A 19,936-nucleotide genomic window follows, 5' to 3' on the forward strand; every position below is an offset into this window, starting at 1 on the left:
GGGAGCTCGAGGCTGGGCGTGCGATTGCAAGCGAGAGAGATCGCGAGTGAGAGCTTGCGAGAGAGAGATGCTGGCTGGATGTGCTAACCGAAGGCAGCAACCATGGCTGCCGTTTGATGGCCGAAATAGAGAACGAGAGACAGAGAGAGAGGGAGCCTGGCCGAAGATCGCGAGAAGCCGAGAGAGAGAGCTTGTAGGAGAGAGTGAGAGAGAGATCAAGAGATGGAGAGATGGCTAGCCAAGAGGCTGCGTGATGTAGCGACGGCCATGGAAGCAGCAACGGCAGCGAGCAGAGGCGGCTATGGCGGATGTGGCTTCTGTCAATGCTCCAAACAGCAAGGAAGGAGGCATCAGCAACTCGGATGATGGCAATCGGCGGTGGTCGCGGCGTCCAGCGATGACGCGGGTGCTGGCTTGGCTAGCGTGGGTGGCTGGAATAGCCATGGCTGCCATGCGCGCAGGTGGCTGCTCGCGGCTTGGGGGCAGCCTGAGGCGGTGGCGGCCAGTTAGCGGGCGGCGTGGTTGCGTGAAGCAGCAGTCGGTGGCGTGCTAGTGGCAGCAGCGGCCGACGTGTGCAGCTGAGCTGTTGTGCGCGGGTGCTTGAGAAGAAGCCGAGTGTGCGCGGGAAATGGAGAAGGAAGAAGACAGTGAACAGTGGAGGAAGAAAATAAAGAAAATGAAGGGAAAAGAAAATAAAGAAATATGGAAAATTCTAGAAAATAGGAGAAAATCCCGAAAAATTTTAGAAAATTTGGGAAAAGTCCCGGAAGCTCGAGAATGGGATTTCAGGCATGAGACGGCAGCTTGGGAAGCAACGTCGGCGTGGGCGTTTGGCCGATTTTTCCTTCCAAATTGAATGAGGTAATTAATTAATTCTTTTGAATTAATTGAAGTAAATTAATTTAATTATTCTCATTATGTGAGATAATGAATTAGGTAGTATTAGTTGGATTAAACCCTGTGTTGTGGTTATTTGAAATTTGTTAATGAATGATTTTGGTGATGTGCGGCATAGTTGAGAGCATTGGTTTAATGTCAAAGGTTAATGGAGTTGGGATTTTGTGTGTGGTTGCATCTAGGTCCAACCGGGGAGACGGTGATCCTAGAAGAGCTCGGTGTTCGGGCTGGAGTTCGTGCTGAGGCAGAGTTGAGGCTTCGAGCCAGGTAAGGGACGGCCCCATGTGGAGGTGGCCTTGCAAGTTGGTAAATGTGTTTGATAATGTTTTTATGTTGCATTGGCATGTAGTGGTTATATCTTGTGTGATGCAAGAACTAGTGGACCAATGGCCATATGGAGGACTAGTGTGGTGGGGGTTGATAGGTTGATGCCTCAAACCTTAGTGGGTTGTGAGGATGAGTGGACCTAGCCTCATTTGCATGCATCGGCATACATAAACTTGATTATATTCACATTTACATGCATTGCACCCTTATTGAGTCTTTATAACTCATGAGGTTTTACCTCATGTGTAGATGATGCAAGTCCGGATGCAAGCAGGGATGGCGCCGGGAGGCCGCTGTGGCAACTAGCTGAGTTGCCCGAGTTATGTATTTTTAATATTGCTTGTATGTAGCCAGGTGGCGTGGTGTATGTATACCCTTGTGAGTAAATGTCTGTGTTATTGAGCTTAAATGTATTTAATTGATGTAATCATCATAGTGTGATAGATGATTGTGAGATTGCTTGTTGAATGTGGCATAGTCGGTAAAGCCAAGTTTTGGACCGAGTCAAGATCAGCAAGGTATGTTCTCATAAATCCCCAATACTCAGCGAAGTGTTTGTATGCTAGCTTTATGCCTGGGTCACCTCTGGCTTGCTATGGGGTGAGCCGAAGAGAGGTGAAGCTCACTCGGGTTTCGGGTCTTGGTCCACTGGATTTTTCTTATTTGAGTTGGGATCGATTCCTGAGTGGAGCGAAGGGAAGGACGAAGCCTAGTTCCCACCTAGGGCGTTTCTTGTAGAAACATAGTCCAACCCTTCAGTTGTGGTAGTCGGGTGAGTAATCCGGTCGATTATTTACTAGTGGCACCCGTAAGTGGGAGCGGGTCGTTACAGTTGGTATCAGAGCATGGCTAGCTATATAAGTGAGGAAGGCTAACGTGCTTGGGTGTTAAGTATGGTCGGTTAAGTGATTGATGTGAGCGATTGCCAGAGTAGCGAGTCGATGATGTCTGGTATGAATTCGGATATAAGTCAGAATGTCTTAACTGCTGAGTTGGGGTCGAGAACAATTGATTTGAAATTTTGAGATTTCAATGTATGGTTGGTCCGATAACCTTGAAAGTTGGACATGTGGACCGAGGACCCTAAGGGATTGGGTCAAGTTATTGAGGTCTACAATAGTATGTTTGGATATTCCTGTTCTAGGGATGAGAAAATACTCTGGATTGAGATGATATACCTGTGAGAGGTATATGAGTTGAGCAAAGAAGAACCGGAAACCCAAGTGTGGGTGTCCGTGTTAGGAAACCCTGAATATTGGAAGTTGGGTGTATGGTATGTTCTAAGGATAAGGACTCCTTGAGATTTAAGTGTTGAGGCTCGTGTGGGGACGTGAAGCCGAGTCTTGACTAGTCTGGGAGGGAATTAGTGGAGCGTCCCTATGTTAGGGATTTGCCGAGCATGTTCGAGGGAATAGAGTTGTCCCTTGGAAGTGGTGCAATAAGGCTCGTGCGCTTGAGATAAAATGAGCTAAAGTGGGTGTTAGCTCGAGGCTCAAGGAAAAAGATTTGGCATCAAGCGATGTGATCGTATTGTTATGATAATCCCAGAGGGGATGTGTCTAGGGTATGAGTGGACCCTAGTTGGCTTCTTGATGAGACGAGGTCTATCATTGGGAATGACAGGCGTGTGGCAAGTGAACCCTAGTGGGTGTTTGCATGAGATGGAACTCCCAAGTGAGTCGAGCTAGAATCCAAGGGAATCTAGATCCAGGATTAAGATGTTGGGCATGCGTTGATATGCGTGTGGGAGCCATTTGGGTTAGAAGTCCTGGTTATGTAGGGCCAAGTGACCGTTCATGTGATTGATGGATGAGGGGTCAATCAAAACTCTCGTTATGACGCTTGGGGTCTGGTGGGACACCTAAGGTCGGGAGACGAGAGGTGAATAGACCCTCATTATGAAACTTGGGGTCGTGATGACGCCTAAGGTCTCGAGACCCTTGATGGGAGACGCGGAGGTCACCCAATGAAGGGTATGAGCGGTGAGTGGGCCGAGGGTAGCGAATTGTGGCAACAGGACATCCATAGGCTATGCGCGCAATGGAAATGCCAACTTTGGATGCCAAGTGGACAAGGGCATGGCGAGTAATGTGGAGGCCCCGAATTTAAATTCCAAGTCATGGGAGCCTGAGAGAGGCCTGCTGGAAAGCCAAGCTGGGCGTCGTGTCTAAATGCACTGTAGGTGTGCAAGGAGAGACGAGAGGTCTCGATTTACTTGGAGGGTAATGGTAGGTGCTTTATGGTTATGGGTGCCGGAGCTTGAGGTATGATCTCATGGGGTAAGATCATGAGGCCTCAAGAGGAAAAGTGGTTTGAGAGTCTCTTAAGCGATAAGAGATGTGGAGTCCTAAGGAGCTAGGCTCATAGTATGAGCTTGAGGTTATCAAGGCAAGGGTAACCAAGTAAGATGACTTTGGTAAGATGGTGGTGGAACCATCGTAGTTCGGGAAGGCTTTTAGTAGCTTTGATGTTATGGGTGCAGGGCTCAATGTGACGGATCTGATGCTATGGACTGTGTGGCAGAGGACTAATGAGTTGGCTCGCGTTGAGGGCAAGTGGCCCATGGGCCTAAGCAATTTAGTGAACTGCAAATGAGGGTCAGATGCGGAAGATCTGGAGTAGCACCTTAGGAAATTTGGTCAAGTTAGACCAAGAATCTCCTGTAAAGGATAGGACATCTAGAGTAGTCCTAAGGAAGAATCGCGGAACGCGGTAATGATCCGATAGATTTTTGCCGAGTAGGAAGCCTGGTAAGGATAGTGGCTACGAGCGTGGCGAGGTAGTCATGCCAGATTTGATATCAGAGGTGTGACTGGAAGGCTGAAAGTCACATTTACGGGGTGCGAAATAGATCAGAGTGGGACCTGACCCATGCTGTTGGGAACTGTTGTTGGACCAGTGTAAGGGAGCAACACGGTAATAATGATTGGGTGTTGACTCTCTGAAGCACAGGGCAACACGATGGGGAACCAGTGTTGGGCCAGTGTATGGTAGTGACACGATGATGGTGACCAGGTGTTGGCTCGCCTAAAGCACATGGCAACACAGTGATTATGCAGATGGTCAGGGGGCTAAGGATTTATGAAATGCGGTAGGGTGACGAAAGTTGTGGCCAGTTCAACAACTCAACTGCTAGTAATAAGAGTTGTTAGGGTGTTGCACCCAAGTGGGGTTTAAGCCCCTTTATCTCGTTAAAGTAGTGTCAAAGCGATTTAGCGAAGTGGTTTGGCTAATGTTTGGGTGTTGTAGCGCTTCGAGATGTTTGAGAAAGAAACCCGGGAAAAAGAAACGGGTCTAGCGTGGGAATAATGCTACAGTTGATACCTACGGTTGACGGGTCTAATGCTAAGAACCACTGGATATAGATGGTTAGTTCACGGGAGGGACTGCAGCCCTCTATGTGGAGTAACCTGTCTGCGGTGGAGACGATTAGACGTGAAGACCTGGGGTATGCTGTAGGTTATGTCTGGGCCAGACCTAAATTTCCGTGAAAGTTGAAGTATCGTAGTAGTGCCTTTGTTGTTTTGGCAGTAAGAAGGTTCGTGAATATATATTGAGTGATATCTTGTGGTGTGAAAACAAGACGTGTGGCGATGCTCCCTGTTAAAGGATGCTAACGCAGTTGTGGTTGAATTTGATCGAAGTTGATCGAATAAATTGAGATGAGAGACCCATGTGACCTTGCGGTGATGCAAAAAGATGGGTCGATTGGTGAAGTCGGTGAATGACTCGAGAATGTTACGTAAGTGCCGTGGAGGGCAAGACTTACAAGATGAAAGCCAACCATGAGATGGGATCATTGAAGCGTGTAAAAGTTTCAAGTAAGGTGGCTGCGCTTAACCTTGTGCATTTATTTCAAACAAGCACATACAAAATAAACAAAGAAAAAAACAAGCATGCAAGCACAAGGCGTTTATACTCGCCAGTGTACGAGTGTGCGCTGTAGCACAATTTAATTTTCTGGGAAAGTCCAGGTCGATTCACTAGGAGATCAAAACAGAAATGAAATGCGGCGAAAGATTTTTATGCGCTGAATGAGTTTGTCAGACCAATTCAGCTAAATGATTTGTTTTTCAAGATTAAAAATAAGATGATGTTTGTGTATGGAAGCAATCTTGGGACAAAGCAATTTATGTGCCAGCCCACTGATTTACCAAAGAGATATCAAAATACTTAACATTAACTGATTTAAATTGAGGTTATGCAGTTAACTGTATTTCAAAATGATGATAGCTCTAAGTTAAGCACTTTCCATACATGCCATGAGAAAGTCTGGATTAAGCAACTATCATAAGTCAAAATACACTTAACGTACATTTGAGATCCGATAAGTAACTACAACTCAAGGTCATGATAGTTCTAGGTTAAGCACTCTCCATACATAGCATGAGAGAGTCTAAATTAAGCAACCACCATAAATTGGATCGTAGATTAATCATTCCAGCTTGAGTATGAAACCATTTCCAGTTTAAGTAACCTCCATACATGGCATGGAGACTCTAAGTTAGGCTTATGTTTCAACTCAAACCCAAAGATTCAATACACACACATTTCTCAATTCAAATAAGCATTCTATTAATTCAATCGGAGTTCAACTCTCTTGGGCAAGCAGTGGCACTGGACACAGTCCTTGCCTTGGCCCAGGCTTAAACTTAGCCACACATCTCCAACTAAAAATTAAAGAGACAGGAAGTAAAATGCTAGAATGTAATACAGAAATGTAAATAAACAGTTAAAGAACATTACAGAATGTAAACAAGCATGAAAAGAAATTGCAGAATGTAACTAACAGAAAATGAAGAACACTGTATTGATGAAACAAAGTAAATGAACAACACTATTGGAATGAAAAAAAACAAAACATAAACAATGCTCTCTTCCCCTTATTCTGGTTAAATGACGGATGGGGTCTCTCCTCGTGCTGAAGTCGACGATGAATATATATATGTACATATTCTGCAAATGGCCCTGTCAAAGAAGAAATTACATCGCATGCCACCACGTTCATTTACGCGTGCTCTGACAGAAGATCACATGGTGAAGCTGCTGTGCGCCTGCTGATTTCACGAGCTGGGCTTCCTTTTTAATTTCATGGGCTGCTTGGAGCTGGGCCTTAATTTAACATTCAATTGTGGGCTTCAGTTTGATAATAGTGGGCTTCACGCTTCTGGACTTCAATTTCGCTTTCAATGTGCACATGCGTGGGTCCTAGTTTGGACTTCTTAATTTGATCTCCAAGCCAAATTGCAATTAGCCTTACTTCATGTCCACTGGTTCACGCTACATACAAAGAATATATGTTATTGATATATTATATATTATATATATGTATGTCACGCATGAATATAGAATATATATATGTATTATATTTATATATTACATATTATATATTATATTATATTTATTTTATTATTACTTTTTTTTATATTATAGATATTATATATATTTTTATATTAATTTTTTAAACCTGCATATAACCACAAATTGAATATAAATATTCAATTAAAACCAATGTTAAGATTAAACTAGGGGTATAAATATAACAAATTTTTGGCATTTTTGAGCATTAATCACACCCCCCAACTTAAACATTGCTAGTCCCATAGCAATCAGATTTTATACTGGCCGATTTTCATTCACAATATCAACATTAATGTTTAAATTTCAAATCTGAAACCAAAATGTATAAAACAAGAATAAGCTACTCTTAACACGCAATTGACCATTCTTTGTCAGATTTTCGTTATGGGACACTCAATCATAGAAAAAAGCAATCAAATAAATTAGCACACCCGCATTACAACCTCTAAGCTTTGACTTCAAACCCTCTCAGGTGTACACTCCAAGAAAAATGATCCCTCATGGCTACTCTCTAGGATGCACCGTAATAAGAGTAAATGCAAAACAAATTCAAATCGGTGTCAACCTAAAATGAGAAATGGACTTTAATGAAAGAAAATGGATTTTGACATAGCTTCATGATAGGAATAATGCGCAAATGCACAACTTCAGATTTTAAACAAAATTTCAATTTTAAAATTCAAATCTCAAGCTTCCATGTGTCATAGGATGTAGAGGGATTGCATAAGAATTGTAACGGGGCTTAGGGGTGGATGGGTAAACAAAGAAAAGGATAAAGAATTCAAAGAAATGTGCCTCAGGAAATAATTCTATTTAAGAAGATTCTCATTTTCATTCATTCTTTTTTTTTCTCTTTCTATTTTTTTTTTTTTTTTTGAATTTGATGTTGACAAAAAAAATAAATCAACACTATGAAAGCATACATCTTCTCATCAGCTTTTTATTGAATAGCTGGGAGTTTATTTTTTTTATATATATATATTTTTTCATCATTTTTTTTTTCTTTTTTTTTTTCAGTACTAAGATAGACTATTTCCCGAACACATTAGGTAGGGCAAGTATTTACACAGTTTAGGATAAAATGAGGGTAATAAGAAAAGAAATAATTTAATGGGCTCAATGAGGCTAATAAGGGAAAATAATAGAAAAAGGAAATTGGTTAACAGGCTCAACATTTCAACAAAGGAATCCCACTGTCACCTCCTACGACACACTTTCACTCAATCATCAAATTTAGAATTCGAAACCAGTTTAATTCTTTCATTGACATTTTAGGCATTCAAAACAAAGTAGTGTAATGAAGCTATTGAAAAACATGAGAGGTAAGGAAAACTGCAACTAGAGTAAGTGTTTATTCACTCAGAAAAAATAGTACATGGGCCTAAATGCTCACACTAGGTAACAATCTCCACTTAAGTTGAGGAATCATGCAGTGTATTAACCAATTAATTACTATTTCAATAGATTTTCATACCCGACAGACAAATTTCTAATCACAGAACAATCTATGCATACAGATCACTCATTCTAAATCCTATACATTCATGTGTTCAAATAAGAAATCATCACACTCATGCCTCAAATTACAAACTCAAATTAGCTAACAGCATAAAAATCTAATGCGATAGAATAAGCATCAATGAAAGTATATTAATCCTCAAACAGAAAAAATATATACGTATGCAGGATAATTGTAGGAGTAAAAAGGAGTAAAAGAATCCCAATTTTTTTTCTTTTTTTTTTAATTTTTTTTAATTTTTTAATTAATTTGTTTTTATTTTTTACTATTTTTTTATTTTTAAATTAATGTATTCGGATGCTACAGAAGCTCATCCGAATTGATTTTTCATTTTTTTTATTATTTTTTTATTTTTTTTATTTTTTTTAAGGGATTCATTCGAATGTTACATAAATAACGTTTGAATGAATTTGTTAATTTTTTTAATTATTATTTTTTTTATAAATATTTTTTATTTATTTTTTAATTTTTTAAGTAATTTATTTGCTACCGGAATAACATTCAAATTGATTTTTTTTTAATATTTTAAAAATATTTTTTATTATTTTTTTATTTTATTATTTTAATATTATTATTTTTTTTAATATTTTTAATTTTAAGTAATGCATTCGAATGGTGAGAGACAACATTCGAATGCATTTGTTCAAACTTTTTTTTTTTAATTTTTTTTATTTTTTTATTTTTATCTTAATTTATTTATTATTACTATTTTTTTTTAAATTATTTTTTTTTTAAATCATTCGAATTAATGCAAAATTCATTCGAATGAATTTCAAATAGTAATTCAATTTGTAAAGAGTTTTCACAAGTCATTCGAATGAAATAGTGATTTCATTCGAATGTGTTGTTTTGTTTTTTTGTTTTTTTTTAATTATATTTAATTAATTTTTTTAATTTAATTTTTTTTTTAATTTTTTTTTTAGAGATGCATTCGAATTCTAGGGACAACATTTGAATATATTTTCTCAACAATTATTATTATTATTATTTTTTAATTTTCAAATATATTTTTTTTTAGTTTTTTTTATTTAATATATATATATTTTAGGATTATCATTCGAATGAATTTTAAATAGTAATTCAATTTGTGAAGGATTTGTACAGGTCATTCGAATGCAACAGTATTTTCATTCAAATGAATTTCATGCATATTCGAATAAAAATGGAGACATTCGAATGATTTTTTCTTTTTCTGTACATTTCCTTCTTGGTTTTCTTGAGTCATTCGAATGTAGCAGCAACTCATTCGAATGTCAGGCAATTTTTTTTTTTTTAATTTTTTATTTTTATTTTTTTACATAACACAAACAAAAAAAACACATAAACAAATAAAATTAAACACTCAAATTGAGACACTAAAACACAACGGAAATATTTTTTTTTCTTCTTATTTATTATTATATAACACAAACAAAAAAAACACATAAACAAAAACTTGCATTCGAATGTTTTTATAACACAAACAGAAAGTCACACAAACAAAATTAAAGAAAAACTAATTTTTTTTTAATTATTATTATTATTATACATTTTTTTTTTTTAAAATAACACGACCACACAATTAAACAAAATCAAAATAGAGTCAAGCATGCTCATGGGTAAACATGAAATAGGGTCGCATTTTTTTTTTTTTTAAATATTGGAACTGTTGAAGCCTAATTAACAGAGACTCATAATATTAAGCAAAATAAACAAATCAAACACCAGTAAATAGCAAATATATATATATATTTTATTTATTTATTTATTTATTTTTTTAATTCTGATAACAAAAACAAATCAAACAAACAAAGTCACATTCGGATGCTTGAGATGGATTCGAATGAAAGTCAGGTTATTCGAATGACCTTGAGGGTATTCGAATGTCGGCTGCAGCTTTTAAAAGAAATGACAAATTCATTCGAATGAATTCAAATGAATTTTACCTTCATTCGAATGAATTTTAAACAGTAATCTCATTTGTGAAGGAATTTGGCCGGTCATTCGAATGCAACAGTAATTTCATTCGAATGAATTTCATGAACATTCGAATTTCTTTGAGAGTATTCGAATGATTTTGGCAATATGCGCACTGAGAACTATGGGTCATTCGAATGTGCCTGAGATCATTCGAATGTTGCAAAGGTCTTTAGAATATGTTATTCAAACATCAAAATCCTTTTTTTGTTTTTTTTCAAAAACAAATCAAACAAACAACCACAATTAAGCATGAATCAATTGTACCTCACCCCCCAACTTGAATTATGTATTGTCCTTAAACGCAATAACACTTAATAAAAAAAAATAAAAAAAAAATAAAAATTAGAAATACCTGGATGGTGAAATACCCTTAGACACAGTAAGAAGTTGAGATTTAGGAGTACCTGGTGTCTTCAATGCAGAAAAAAAAATCCATATGCTCATTGTGGATTTCAAAATCTGAACTAAAAAGGAAGCATAAACTGGTGAACGTTAAAGAGAAATGCCAAACTTATAGAAGAACTAAAAAAACACATTCAAAATTAAAAACAACTACATGAAGGCAGAACTAATAGCCTTTTATTCTTCTTATTTTTTTTTCTATTGCTTTTTCCTCTTCTTCCAATTAAGGATCAAATAAGTGGTTGCACTTCGAATCTCAACAATCATTACATGCTTTAAACCACTTATAACATTATTTTCAAAATGATGCAATTGGATTTTTCTTATAAAAGCACGATCATCTTTTGAAAATGTTTCATTCAGAGGTGTTGGATCTATTACATCAAAATGTGGCATATTAATTTGCACAAACACCTCACACATGTCTGGTTTAATTTGATCCCCTACATAGACTAACCTAAAGGACAGAAAGTTAGGCTCAAATGTGGATAGACCTATGTCATCTTGAAATTTCAACTTTTGGATCTTATCCTCATCCTCTTCCCAGACTTCTTCTTCTAAAATGGTATCACTGGACGAAAGTTCCTCCCAAACACATTGACCTGTAGAATCTTGATTAGGTTGGGTTGGAAACTCACCCAGATCACTCATGCTTAAGGACTGTGTTAACAAGGTCAATTGTTCTAAAATGTCACTTGTGGCCCTAATGGTTTGTTCTTGAAGTTCAGCCATTTGCTCAAAAACTTTTTGACCTTCTATGAACTCCTGAAGGGTATCCTCTAAAGATTTCTCATATGGAGATTGATAAACATCGGATGCAAACCCTTGCTCTAATTCAAATTGGTGAGGTGATGGAGGAAAAGGTTCATGTGATTGGAACACAAAGTCATTGTTCCATGGATGATTCAAATGGTTAAAAGGAAACCTCTCCTCACTATGGTGTGTCTGAAAATCAGATGGTTGCCTATTCAAAAATTTCTTGAGAACAGGTATGGTAGGACAATCATCTGTTTGATGATTTGAAGACTCGCACACCAAGCATCTAACCTCACTTAAATTTTGAAAATTTTGAAATTCCAACCACTCCACCTTCCGAGTTAAATAATCCAATGTCGCACTAGGGTCATCATTAAAATCATGGGGAACAGGAAGTGTGGTGTAGGATGGAGTTGGTTGCCTAGGAAGGTTTGGGTAATCCTCAAAGGGTCTAGAAACAGATTGCTCAATGGGATCATGATAACCAAAAGAATTTCCAAACACAGATATGTAATCAAAATACTGAGACATGATGGAATCTGAACATGAAAATGCAGATAAGAATTCTAACAATGAATCCTACCTAACCTATGTCTCATGTATTAATAACATATAACAGAATTAACAGAAACTAAGTTACTGTATTTTTTTTTCGCAGCACTAATTCCATCACCAATCTCCCCGGCAATGGCGCCAAAATTGGCTGCGCTTAACCTTGTGCATTTATTTCAAACAAGCACATACAAAATAAACAAAGAAAAAAAACAAGCATGCAAGCACAAGGCGTTTATACTCGCCAGTGTACGAGTGTGCGCTGTAGCACAATTTAATTTTCTGGGAAAGTCCAGGTCGATTCACTGGGAGATCAAAACAGAAATGAAATGCGGCGAAAGATTTTTATGCGCTGAATGAGTTTGTTAGACCAATTCAGCTAAATGATTTGTTTTTCAAGATTAAAAATAAGATGATGTTTGTGTATGGAAGCAATCTTGGGACAAAGCAATTTATGTGCCAGCCCACTGATTTACCAAAGAGATATCAAAATACTTAACATTAACTGATTTAAATTGAGGTTATGCAGTTAACTGTATTTCAAAATGATGATAGCTCTAAGTTAAGCACTTTCCATACATGCCATGAGAAAGTCTGGATTAAGCAACTATCATAAGTCAAAATACACTTAACGTACATTTGAGATCCGATAAGTAACTACAACTCAAGGTCATGATAGTTCTAGGTTAAGCACTCTCCATACATAGCATGAGAGAGTCTAAATTAAGCAACCACCATAAATTGGATCATAGATTAATCATTCCAGCTTGAGTATGAAACCATTTCCAGTTTAAGTAACCTCCATACATGGCATGGAGACTCTAAGTTAGGCTTATGTTTCAACTCAAACCCAAAGATTCAATACACACACATTTCTCAATTCAAATAAGCATTCTGTTAATTCAATCGGAGTTCAACTCTCTTGGGCAAGCAGTGGCATTGGACATAGTCCTTGCCTTGGCCCAGGCTTAAACTTAGCCACACATCTCCAACTAAAAATTAAAGAGACAGGAAGTAAAATGCTAGAATGTAATACAGAAATGTAAATAAACAGTTAAAGAACATTACAGAATGTAAACAAGCATGAAAAGAAATTGCAGAATGTAACTAACAGAAAATGAAGAACACTGTATTGATGAAACAAAGTAAATGAACAACACTATTGGAATGAAAAAAAATAGAACATAAACAATGCTCTCTTCCCCTTATTCTGGTTAAATGGCGGATGGGGTCTCTCCTCGTGCTGAAGTCGACGATGAATATATATATGTACATATTCTGCAAATGGCCCTGGTCAAAGAAGAAATTACATCGCATGCCACCACGTTCATTTACGCGTGCTCTGACAGAAGATCACATGGTGAAGCTGCTGTGCGCCTGCTGATTTCACGAGCTGGGCTTCCTTTTAATTTTCATGGGCTGCTTGGAGCTGGGCCTTAATTTAACATTCAATTGTGGGCTTCAGTTTGATAATAGTGGGCTTCACGCTTCTGGACTTCAATTTCGCTTTCAATGTGCACATGCGTGGGTCCTAGTTTGGACTTCTTAATTTGATCTCCAAGCCAAATTGCAATTAGCCTTACTTCATGTCCACTGGTTCACGCTACATACAAAGAATATATGTTATTGATATATTATATATTATATATATGTATGTCACGCATGAATATAGAATATATATATATGTATTATATTTATATATTACATATTATATATTATATATTATATTATATTTATTTTATTATTACTTTTTTTTATATTATAGATATTATATATATTTTTATATTAATTTTTTAAACCTGCATATAACCACAAATTGAATATAAATATTCAATTAAAACCAATGTTAAGATTAAACTAGGGGTATAAATATAACAAATTTTTGGCATTTTTGAGCATTAATCACACCCCCCAACTTAAACATTGCTAGTCCCATAGCAATCAGATTTTATACTGGCCGATTTTCATTCACAATATCAACATTAATGTTTAAATTTCAAATCTGAAACCAAAATGTATAAAACAAGAATAAGCTACTCTTAACACGCAATTGACCATTCTTTGTCAGATTTTCGTCATGGGACACTCAATCATAGAAAAAAGCAATCAAATAAATTAGCACACCCGCATTACAACCTCTAAGCTTTGACTTCAAACCCTCTCAGGTGTACACTCCAAGAAAAATGATCCCTCATGGCTACTCTCTAGGATGCACCGTAATAAGAGTAAATGCAAAACAAATTCAAATCGGTGTCAACCTAAAATGAGAAATGGACTTTAATGAAAGAAAATGGATTTTGACATAGCTTCATGATAGGAATAATGCGCAAATGCACAACTTCAGATTTTAAACAAAATTTCAATTTTAAAATTCAAATCTCAAGCTTCCATGTGTCATAGGATGTAGAGGGATTGCATAAGAATTGTAACGGGGCTTAGGGGTGGATGGGTAAACAAAGAAAAGGATAAAGAATTCAAAGAAATGTGCCTCAGGAAATAATTCTATTTAAGAAGATTCTCATTTTCATTCATTCTTTTTTTTTTCTTTCTATTTTTTTTTTTTTTTTTGAATTTGATGTTGACAAAAAAAATGAATCAACACTATGAAAGCATACATCTTCTCATCAGCTTTTTATTGAATAGCTGGGAGTTTATTTTTTTTATATATATATATTTTTTTTCATCATTTTTTTTTTCTTTTTTTTTTTTTTTCAGTACTAAGATAGACTATTTCCCGAACACATTAGGTAGGGCAAGTATTTACACAGTTTAGGATAAAATGAGGGTAATAAGAAAAGAAATAATTTAATGGGCTCAATGAGGCTAATAAGGGAAAATAATAGAAAAAGGAAATTGGTTAACAGGCTCAACATTTCAACAAAGGAATCCCACTGTCACCTCCTACGACACACTTTTACTCATTCATCAAAATTAGAATTTGAAACCAGTTTAATTCTTTCATTGACATTTTAGGCATTCAAAACAAAGTAGTGTAATGAAGCTATTGAAAAACATGAGAGGCAAGGAAAACTGCAACTAGAGTAAGTGTTTATTTACTCAGAAAAAATAGTACATGGGCCTAAATGCTCACACTAGGTAACAGTCTCCACTTAAGTTGAGGAATCATGCAGTGTATTAACCAATTAATTACTATTTCAATAGATTTTCATACCCGACAGACAAATTACTGATGATGATGGCATTAGAGCTAATGTGGACGCTCACTGAGTGATGTGAGCTGGTTGTAGCAAAAGTTATAAGAAACCTGGGAGAAGCCAAAGTTTCTCAAGGAATAAGCTAGCTGCTATAAGTATAGCAAAGTGATTTGTGGAAAATGGCCTAAGGGTGGGGTCGTGTTTGTTGTGATGACCAGTAAGATTCAAGGAGCAGCGAGTCTTTTGAGATGACGTGGTGGTGTCATCGTCGTTGTCAGAGAATTCATTGTTGTCATGGTGTTGTCCTTGCCGAGTAGGACAAAGGGAACCATTATGCATGGTTTAAGTTAGGTGTTTACTATGGATTGAGAATGAGCCTGATTTTGGGATTGCCAAAAAGTTTCGTGCCTCAAGAGTAAGAGGCTTTGTTGAGAAATTGTGAGATTCAAAAAGTCCCAATGAAATTGAAGTTAGACAAGAGAATTTGGCTAGAAGACCACTACAAGAGTGGGGGTATAACCATGTTAGCTTGTTGTGGTGCGGACCAAAGGCACGAGTCATCCTACAGGTGCGGTGCAATAAGCCAATCACTTGTGCCACGCACCGTGGGTGATGACGAGGGCTAATTAATGGTTCCGCGACCTTAAGCGCAAGGGTAGGATCCTTGACTTGCGGTAGGGTTTAATAGCCAAGGTAAGGCCTAGCATGGGATATGATTATGAAAGCTGAATTAGGTAAAGAATTTAAGAGGGGTTGCTCAGTGAAGAGTTCCTTGTTTGGGGTATGAAACCCCTACTAGCGTGTGATATCGGCTAGTAAGAAGGCCTATGTACCTCTGTGTGCTTATGCGAAGAGCTCCTGGTTGGGAGAAGGTTGGGGCCCGAGCATGGTTAAGCTCAAGGTGAGATTGTAATAGTGTGTGCATCGCTAAGCTCGAGTTGGATTCGGGTAATGCACGTATGGTTGAAATGTGAAATTACCTGACATGGTGTTAGGTATATCGATTTTGCATAATCGTATCGATAAATGAGGGTCGGCTGGTCAAAGTAGAAGACCATGTATGAAATGGTCGAAGTTGGCAGGGTGGGCCAAATGGGTGCTTCCCAAGTAGTGCTAGCGTAGTAAGTTGGTCGGTAACGAGAAGTTCCATGAGGATCGATTCAAGCTATGCATACTTGTGATTAATGGCGGTGTGCCATGATAAATGGGTGTCTGAGTGTCTTGTGGGCACTAAAGGAAACATTGCGGTTGATGATCAGTGCTAAAACGTTGCTGGTTGGACCAGCGTAAAATCGTGGCCATGTGTGATTGGCAGTTGGAAACGTTGCTGTGTGTGATCGGCGTAAAATCGTGGTAGACTGATCAATAATGCAATGTTAGTGAGAGTTGTTTCGGTTGGTGCGAAAAAGGGGAAATAGGAAATAAACCTACAAAGCGATGCTTCGAGGCAGAGAAAGTTCATCTGGAGATGAATGTTGTTGCAGTAAACATGACCAGCGACCAGTGGTGCGGTTTGGCGAGAGGCCAAAACAGTGTTTGGTTGATAAATGTCCTCGAGAAGTGGAGGATCAAATGCTTAAGTGAAGCCTTGAGGTGGGAATAACCTGAGGTAAAAGCTGAGAAGTGGTTTGGCTACAAGTTTCTCGAGCAGGGGATTTGGAGAGTAGCCGGAGAATGTGATTATCTTGGGTAAGAGATTAAGGCAAAGTGAATTTCGAGGACGAAATTCTTTAAGGAGGGGGGAATGTAATACTCGGTATTACATGGTATTGAAAATAAATAATTTTTGGATTATTTTGTCAGGACCTCGGGTGGTCCGGAAAGCCCAAGGGTCAATCTCGAGAAATTAATTAATAAACTTCGTCGAATTGGCGGTTGGGAGTGCCTCGGGACTTGGATGTCCAGGGAAGAGGGCAAGAGATTGACGAGCGTCTCAAGATGAGATTAATGACGCTGGAAGCAGTCCGATCGGGAATAATTTTTGGAATAAATTCTGTATAAGCCTGAGTGGGTGCCAATACTGAATAGGCGGAGGGGACCTCCTGGAAGCTAAGGGGACCCTAGGGGTGGTTCGATTTTCTGAGTAAGGCAACCCTTAAGTGTTTTCGGGTCAAATTAAGGTCCCGTGCAGGCGTAGGGACGAAATTAGCTTTATCGAGTAAAAGTCAAATTATTAATTTTGGAGAATTAATGTTTTAGTTGCTTGTGGGAAATTAATTAAAATCTTGGGAGGGTCCAAGTGTAATTATAAAATCCCCCAAGTGCAATTATCAATTCTCTTAAGTGGAATTTTGAGAATTAGGAGGGTTTAATGTGTAATAGGTGTATATATGTGTGTGCCGTGAGAGGAAACTTCCTTGAAGCTTCCTAGGAGTTTGCCTCTGTTATTTATAAATCAGAGAGGATCAAATGTGTAATGGTGTATATATATAAGTATACACGTGAGCTTGGAGGGCAAGCTAACTACAGTGCTTGGCCATTAAGAAATCTGATTTTCTCCTCTCATTTGAGTCTTGGCCGAGAGAAGAGAAATGGCAGCGAGAGAGAGAGGGAGCTCGGGGCTGGGCATGCAATTGCAAGCGAGAGAGATCGCGAGTGAGAGCTTGCAAGAGAGAGATGCTGGCCGGATGTGCTAACCGAAGGCAGCAACCATGGCTGCCGTTTGATGGCTGAAACAGAGAGAGAGGGAGCCTGGCCGAAGATCGCGAGAAGCTGAGAGAGAGAGCTTGTAGGAGAGAGTGAGAGAGAGATCAAGAGATGGAGAGATAGCCAGCCAAGAGGCTATGTGATGCAGCGACGGCCATGGAAGCAGCAACGGCAGCGAGCAGAGGCGGCTATGGCAGATGTGGCTTCTGTCAATGCTCCAAACAGCAAGGAAGGAGGCATCAGCAACTCGGATGATGGCAATCGACGGTGGTCGCGACGTCCAGCGATGACGTGGGTGCTGGCTTGGCTAGCGTGGGTGGCTGGAATAGCCATGGCTGCCATGAGCGCAGGTGGCTGCTCGCGGCGTGGGGGCAGCTTGAGGCGGTGGCGGCTGGTCAGCGGGCGGCGTGGTTGCGTGAAGCAGCAGTCGGTGGCGTGCTGGTGGTAGCGGCGGCTGGCGTGCGCAGCTGAGCTACTGTGCGCGGGTGCTTGAGAAGAAGCCGAGTGTGCGCGGGAAATGGAGAAGGAAGAAGACAGTGAACAGTGCAGGAAGAAAATAAAGAAAATAAAGGGAAAAGAAAATAAAGAAATATGGAAAATTCTAGAAAATAGGAGAAAATCCCGAAAAATTTCAGAAAATTTGGGAAAAGTCCCGGAAGCTCGAGAATGGGATTTCGGGCATGAGACGACAGCTCGGGAAGCAACGTCAGCGTGGGCGTTTGGCCGATTTTTCCTTCCAAATTGAATGAGATAATTAATTAATTCTTTTGAATTAATTGAAGTAAATTAATTTAATTATTCTCATTATGTGAGATAATGAATTAGGTAGTATTAGTTGGATTAAACCCTATGTTGTGGTTATTTGAAATTTGTTAATGAATGATTTTGGTGATGTGCAGCGTAGTTGAGGGCATTGGTTTAATGCCGAAGGTTAATGGAGTTGGGATTTTGTGTGTGGTTGCATCTAGGTCCGACCGGGGAGACGGTGATCCTAGAAGAGCTCGGTGTTCGGGCTGGAGTTCGTGCTGAGGCAGAGTTGAGGCTTCGAGCCAGGTAAGGGACGACCCCATGTGGAGGTGGCCTTGCAAGTTGGTAAATGTGTTTGATAATGTTTTTATGTTGCATTGGCATGTAGTGGTTATATCTTGTGTGATGCAAGAACTAGTGGACTAATGGCCATATGGAGGACTAGTGTGGTGGGGGTTGATAGGTTGATGCCTCAAACCTTAGTGGGTTGTGAGGATGAGTGGACCTAGCCTCATTTGCATGCATCGGCATACATAAACTTGATTATATTCACATTTACATGCATTGCACCCTTATTGAGTCTTTATAACTCATGAGGTTTTACCTCATGTGTAGATAATGCAAGTCCGGATGCAAGCAGGGATGGCGCCGGGAGGCCGTTGTGGCAACTAGCTGAGTTGCCCGAGTTATGTATTTTTAATATTGCTTGTATGTAGCCAGGGGGCGTGGTGTATGTATACCCTTGTGAGTAAATGTCTGTGTTATTGAGCTTAAATGTATTTAATTGATGTAATCATCATAGTGTGATAGATGATTGTGAGATTGCTTGTTGAATGTGGCATAGTCGATAAAGCCAAGTTTCGGACCGAGTTAAGATCACCAAGGTATGTTCTCATAAATCCCCAATACTCAGCGAAGTGTTTGTATGCTAGCTTTGTGCCTAGGTCACCTCTGGCTTGCTATGGGATGAGTCGAAGAGAGGTGAAGCTCACTCGGGTTTCGGGTCTTGGTCCGCTAGATTTTTCTTATTTGAGTTGGGACCGATTCCTGAGTGGAGCGAAGGGAAGGACGAAGCCTAGTTCCCACCTAGGGCGTTTCCTATAGAAACATAGTCCAACCCTTCAGTTGTGGTTGTCGGGTGAGTAATCCGGTCGATTATTTACCAGTGGTGCCCGTAAGTGGGAGCGGGTCATTACATCTAAGCTCTAGGGTACTCCCTACGATTGATTCGGTCACTCGTTGCCAATTCAGACATATTTTTGGTATTTTAAACTCACTTCAAATACGTGGCATCTTCACAAAAATATGTGGTATTATATGTGTGGATGTGTATTGTCTTGTATTTTCTTATATGTATCATGTTCTTGTATGTAAGCGTTATTGAGAATTAGAGGTATCTAGTTGTTGTAATCACAATAGTGTGATAGATGATTGTGAGTTTGCATGATTTATATGTGGCTTTAGTTGTTGAAGCCAAGTTCGGATCAAGTAAAGATCAGCGAGGTATGTTCTTATAAATCCCCAATACTCAGCGAAGTGTGTGTTATGCTAGTTTGTGCCTAGGTTACCTTTGGCTTGTTATGAAGCGAGCTGAAGAAAGGTGAAGCTTACTCGG

The 19,936-nt window shown here is 38.8% G+C and overlaps 1 long non-coding RNA gene across 1 annotated transcript; it reads left to right on the plus strand.

Annotated features, from left to right (window-relative positions):
- Positions 1-755: 755 nt before the first annotated feature.
- On the plus strand, positions 756-19,144 carry LOC127803977 (uncharacterized). Its single transcript, XR_008023633.1, has 3 exons — positions 756-861; positions 18,543-18,627; positions 18,937-19,144. It is a non-coding gene; the product is annotated as an uncharacterized LOC127803977 (long non-coding RNA).
- Positions 19,145-19,936: the final 792 nt, after the last annotated feature.

The sequence above is a fragment of the Diospyros lotus genome, chromosome 6, assembly GCF_014633365.1.
Source record: "Diospyros lotus cultivar Yz01 chromosome 6, ASM1463336v1, whole genome shotgun sequence".
NCBI lineage: Eukaryota > Viridiplantae > Streptophyta > Magnoliopsida > Ericales > Ebenaceae > Diospyros > Diospyros lotus.